This window comes from Barbus barbus, assembly GCF_936440315.1.
Source record: "Barbus barbus genome assembly, chromosome: 2".
Classification (NCBI taxonomy): Eukaryota; Metazoa; Chordata; class Actinopteri; order Cypriniformes; family Cyprinidae; genus Barbus; species Barbus barbus.
Window position 1 is genome coordinate 20931911 of NC_136730.1, and position 6775 is coordinate 20938685.

The window sequence follows — 6775 nt, forward strand, 5'->3', positions numbered from 1 at the left end:
CACATCTGCTCCTCCATCCCTGATACTTTGGACCCTCTTCAGTTTGCCTATCGCCCAAATAGATCCACGGACGATGCCATTTCTCACGTTCTCCACTCTTCCCTCACAAACATGGACAGCAACAATGGGAATTATGTAAGGCTGCTATTCATTGACTATAGCTCAGCTTTCAACACTATAGTCCCCATCAAGCTGGCATCTAAACTCACAGACCTCGGCCTAAACTCCTCACTCTGTGACTGGATTCAAGACTTCCTCACCGGCAGACCTCAAGTGGTGAAAGTTGGCCAGTTCACCTCAAACTCCATCACTCTGAACATAGGAGCCCCACAGGGCTGTGTCCTGAGCCCCCTGCTCTACTCTCTCTACACGCATGACTGCGTGTCCTCTCACAGCTCCACATCCATTGTCAAATTCGCTGATGACAATGTGGTTCTGGGCCTCATCTCCAACAACGATGAGACCGCATACTTGGATGAGGTAGAGAGACTCACATCATGGTGCCAGGACAACTGTCTCTCTCTGAATGTGGGGAAAACTAAAGAGCTGATCATGGACTTTAGGAAGAGACAGCAGCAGCCCTACTCTCCTCTCAGGATCAGTGGGACCCCTGTGGAGAGGGTGAGTAGCTTCAAGTACCTCGGTGTAAACATCTCCAAGAACCTGACTTGGACTACACACATCCAAACACAGGTTAAGAAAGCCAGGCAAAGACTGTACCATCTGCGACAGCTGAGGAAATTCAGGGTCTCACCAGCAATCCTGAAAACTTTCTATTCAGGGACCATAGAAAGTGTATTGACTCAGTGCATCTCAGTGTGGTATGGAAATAGCTCCAATCAGGACTGCAAAGCACTACAGAGAGTTGTGCGCTTAGCTGAGCGCATCTCAGGGTCTGCTCTCCCCTCTCTGCAGGACATCTACCTCAAACGCTGCAAAAATAGAGCTGTTAAAATCTTCAAGGACTCTAATCACCCTGGTAACCGACTATTCACTTTGCTTCCATCTGGTAAGCGCTTCCGTAGCCTGATGGCAAAAACTGAGAGACTTAGGAGGAGCTTCTTCCCCCAGGCCATCAGGCTCCTAAACTCTAACTCTGTGTCATAATATCACTTGACTCCATGTAATATCACCATATCAATAAGTTATTCATAATTTTTCTCCATGTAAATATCATATATCAATAAGCTATTCATAATTTTTCTCTACCTCATATTGCTGCTATTCAAATACCCTGTACAACTTTTTGCACATTATTTTTTGCACATTCCTCTCATTACTATTTGTCAACAACATACTGACCTGCACATTTATATTTATATTTTTTTTATCTTATCTTATCTTATTTTATCTTATCTTTTATTTTATTTTATGTTTGTACTTCTTCTTAATATTTGTATTCTTTATAATTGCACTGTCCTTGGAGCGGACCTGACCTACATTTCACTGCTGGTTATACTCTGTATAATTGTGTATGTGACAAATAAAACTCTTGAATCTTGAATGAATCTTGAAATTAACAAATATTTTAAGAGATAATTCACCTAAAATTTTTAATTCTGTCATCATTTACCACCATGCTGTTCCATCTTCAACTTTTTTCTTCTGTGGAACACACAAGAAAATATTTTAAGAATCGTTTTGAGAAGTGTTGTGTTTTATTGTACTGTCAAGCCAATGGTCACCAAAATGGTTAATAATTTTGTTTGGGAAAAGCTTCTTATTCTCAAATTCCATTACAAAAACACCTTTTGCCTGCAACTGTAAAAAAAAAAAGATTAAACAATAATTTACACATGGTTTATCTTTGTACAAAGAAATGTTTAATCAATTTTCAGTATTTCAGTAATTTGGTCACATGCAAAACATGACTTTGGAATGCTAAACTATTGCTGAAAAGCAAATGCTAATGCATCGACAAACAATTTTCTTCTTTTTCTATGAAATGTCTGTCATATTTTTTCAGTTTGGTGAAATAATGGAAATGAAACATGAAAAACTTCCATCCTGTGCAATGCAATGCTGTATGCAACATGTTGAGATAACAGGTGTGAGCAGGTGACACCTTTACATAGTACAGCACATGCACATACTGCATGGGTCATTCAAGTCTACAGTGAAGTGCTACAGTGCAGCTTTTTTTTTTTTTTTACATAAAAGCATCTTGACATTTTTACTAATCATAAAGCATAACTTTACTATTGTTTTTCATTTTATTTATTATTATTTTAATTTTATTCAATTTTTTTTTTTCAAGTTTCAAGTTTCAAATTTATTCCAGAAATACATGGCCTCTCGGCCCATAGTTTCACAAAATCATAATAACATGGCACATAATCTTTTCTTCATTCCATGGTATGCATACAATACCAATCTCCATGCATATCCCGAATTACAAACACTTGACACATCAATACAAACATCACCAACAAGCACAAGAACACCTAAGTCAGGGGTTCTCAACCTTTTGTAACTCGTGGCCCACCAATGACTGTTAGTCCAAATATGATAGTATGAACACAGAATATCAGAAAATTAAAAACGTATAACGACACACTCTGCTGTTAATCTGTTATGCCACTGTAGCAGACTAGGTCAAATCAGTTATATAGCTGCAAACTCTCCTTGTATAAAAAAGACTTGGCAGGTTTACTCAGTAACCATTTATTCCTGTAGCAATAACAGGGCAGGTCAGACCAATGACTGGGTCAGACACACAAGAGGAACACTCTTTTAAAAAATAATTAATACTACAGCCCCACATCCAGACTAACATACCTGTAACAGGTCAGACACACAAGAGGGGAACATTCCCTCTTTTCATTAGCAGAAATGTTCAACAAATTTCATTCGCCCCAGTTTACATACTGTAAGTGTAATTTATCAAATACAATTAGCAATATGAACATGACTGTTTAAAACAATCTTGCATATTAAACAAACTTGAAGCATTATGTAAATATTACATGCCATCCATCCATCCATCTTCTTCCGCTTATCCGGGGCCGGGTCGCGGGGGCAGCAGTCTAAGCAGAGATGCCCAGACTTCCCTCTCCCTAGACACTTCCTCTAGCTCTTCCGGGGGGACACCGAGGCGTTCCCAGGCCAGCCGGGAGACATAGTCTCTCCAGCGTGTCCTAGGTCTTCCCCGGGGTCTCCTCCCAGTGGGACGCGCCCGGAACACCTTCCCGGGAAGGCATCCAGGAGGCATCCGGAACAGATGCCCGAGCCACCTCAGCTGACCCCTCTCAATGTGAAGGAGCAGCGGCTCTACTCTGAGCTCCTCCCGAGTGACCGAGCTTCTCACCCTATCTCTAAGGGATCGCCCAGCCACCCTGCGGAGAAAGCTCATTTCAGCCGCCTGTATCCGGGATCTTGTCCTTTCGGTCATGACCCAAAGCTCATGACCATAGGTGAGAGTAGGAACGTAGATTGACCGGTAAATCGAGAGCTTCACCTTGCGGCTCAGCTCTTTCTTCACCACGACAGACCGGTACATCGACCGCATTACTGCAGAAGATGCACCGATCCGTCTGTCAATCTCCCGTTCCATCTTTCCCTCACTCGTGAACAAAACCCCAAGATACTTAAACTCCTCCACTTGAGGCAGGAACTCTCCACCAACCTGAAGTGGGCAAACCACCCTTTTCCGACTGAGGACCATGGCCTCGGATTTGGAGGTGCTGATTCTCATCCCAGCCGCTTCACACTTGGCTGCAAACCGTCCCAGTGCCTGCTGAAGGTCCTGGCTTGATGAAGCCAACACGACAACGTCATCTGCAAAAAGCAGAGACGAAATCGTGTGGTCACCAAACCTGACACCCTCCGGCCCCCGGCTGCGCCTAGAAATTCTGTCCATAAAACTTATGAACAGAACCGGCGACAAAGGGCAGCCCTGCCGGAGTCCAACATGCACCGGGAACCAGGGTTTCCGTTGTCCGGTAATTGCCGGACATTGGCCGGAAAAAAAATTAAATGTCCGACAAAATTAAATCTCTCCGGTCAAATTGTCAGATTAAAATGGCCTAATAATCCCGCCCCACTAACACAATCTGAATTTGAGAATAAACCTAAAATGTATAAAGCAAAAATACACCGACCTTTGGCTATGTTATAAAGGAACAGGCTCTACCGTTTGAAAGTTATTAAACAACATCGCATGCTGCATTTAAAATAAAGCGCACGCCTGGGGCCGCTCACATATCGCGTCTTTTGCGCGCTCAAGTTCGTTATTTCAAATGGAGACGCGCGGTATGCGCGCTGCGCTCGTTTTTTCCAGGCGCGTCCGCGCCGCATCGAGATAAAAACATCTGAACTTTTCAGAATGCCGCAAGCGCACCGCAGGTCATGTGACAAGAACCAACCAATCAGCTTCCTCACTTTTCCGTTACTTTGAAACCTCAGCAGCGTTTTTGAAGTATGGGGTGCACCCAAACACTGCGGCGTTTTTTACTTTTCTTAGTAAATAAATATTGTAACAGAGTTACAGCAAGTGTTTTTCGGTGTTGGAAATACATTGCTGAAATTTCCTTGTTGTAACGGAGAGCGCAGCTGATGGTTGTTTAGCAACGACAGACGCCTCCGGAGCGCAACCGCCCGAGCGCTTTGGAAAAAAAGAGAAAGCGGCGCGCCTAGCGTTTTCCACGCGTTTTTAGGCGCGATATGTGAATGGCCCCTGAGACGTCTATTTATAATAAGCGTTGGCCTATAATTCTAATATCGTTCTCACCTATTATATTATCTTATAGCTCTTCAATAATATGCAGAACCAGCGATCAGAAGGATTATTTGCCATTTTACAAGCATTGAGTCTGCGGACAGCGCTCCTCTTATCGATGCCATAAGCCTGCGACGTGATGCCCTCGCTGTCATGACAGAGCTCCGTGGCTATGGAGGATTGCATTTCTCCACAGCCTGCGAAGTCCTCATATGTGATTTCAACGAAATGTATCCAGAGTGGACCAAGCTCGCCAAGATAGCCTGTGTAATCCCTGTCTCGAGTGTTCCTGCAGAGAGGGGGTTCTCGCTGCAGAATCGGATCAAGACGAAGCAGCGAAGTCGCCTTGCGGAGAACAAGGTTACGCGCCTTATGCGCATTGCAAGTTGTGGAGAGACTCTGGGAAGTTTTGATTTTAAGTCGGCAGCTGCACAATTCAGCACTGCAAAACAGTGTAAAAAGTAGCCTAAAATGACAGTGTTATAGGCCTAGTCATTTGTTTGTTCCAGTTAATTTGACAAGGAGTCATTTCACGGTGGCCAATTTAAATGTTACCAGTTAAATGAGACATATTGAGAGTGTATAATTAAGTTCGCTTGAGTAAAACCAATAGGCTACTATTCAGATATTTTATGTGGGGAAGGGGGATTGGTTTGTTAAACTATGAATGTGAAACCATGTTTTTTCCGTCTATTTGAAAGTTAGGCTAATAAACGTTGCATTCTATACGGCCTGATTATGTCATTTTTTAAATTACATAGCCTGCTTCCAGTTTTCCTCAACTTGACTAATTAAGAGGCGATATTTGACCGGCACATCACCAAAATGTCCGGAAAACGAAACCTCTGCCGGTCACTTTGACCGGCACCATTTTTTTCTAGCGGAAACTCTGCCGGGAACAAGTCTGACTTACTGCCGGCAATGCGAACCAAGCTCCTGCTTCGGTCATACAGGGACCGGACAGCCCTTAGTAAAGGACCCCGGACCCCATACTCCCGGAGCACCCTCCACAGGCCGCCGCGAGGGACACAGTCGAATGCCTTCTCCAAATCCACAAAACACATGTGGACTGGTTGGGCAAACTCCCATGAACCCTCCAGCACCTTGTAGAGGGTATAGAGCTGGTCCAGTGTTCCACGGCCCGGACGAAAACCACACTGTTCCTCCTGAATCCGAGGTTCTACTATCGGCCGTATTCTCCTCTCCAGTACCCTGGCATAGACTTTCCCAGGGAGGCTGAGAAGTGTGATCCCCCTGTAGTTGGAACACACCCTCCGGTCCCCCTTCTTAAAAAGAGGGACCACCACCCCGGTCTGCCACCCCAGAGGCACTGTCCCCGACCGCCACGCGATGCTGCAGAGGCGTGTCAGCCAAGACAGCCCCACAACATCCAGAGACTTGAGGTACTCAGTGCGGATCTCATCCACCCCCGGTGCCCTGCCACCGAGGAGTTTCTTGACTACCTCGGTGACTTCAGCTTGGGTGATGGACGAGTCCACCTCTGAGCCCTCAGCCTCTGCTTCCTCAATGGAAGACGTGACGGCGGGATTGAGGAGATCCTCAAAGTATTCCTTCCACCGTCCAACGATATCCCCAGTCGAGGTTAGCAGCTCCCCACCTCTACTGTAAACAGCGTTGGTAGGGCACTGCTTCCCTCTCCTGAGGCGCCGGACGGTTTGCCAGAATCTCTTCGAGGCCAGCCGATAGTCCTTCTCCATGGCCTCACCGAACTCCTCCCAGGCCCGAGTTTTTGCCTCCACAACCACCCGGGCTGCAGTTCGCTTGGCCTGTCGGTACCCGTCAGCTGCCTCAAGAGTCCCACAAGCCAGCCAGGCCCGATAGGACTCCTTCTTCAGCTTGACGGCATCCCTTACTTCCGGTGTCCACCACCTGGTTCGGGGATTGCCGCCTCGACAGGCACCGGAGACCTTACGGCCACAGCTCAGAGCGGCCGCTTCGACAATGGAGGTGGAGAACATGGTCCACTCGGACTCAATATCTCCAGCCTCCCTCGGGATCCGGTCGAAGCTCCGCCGGAGGTGGGAGTTGAAGATCTCT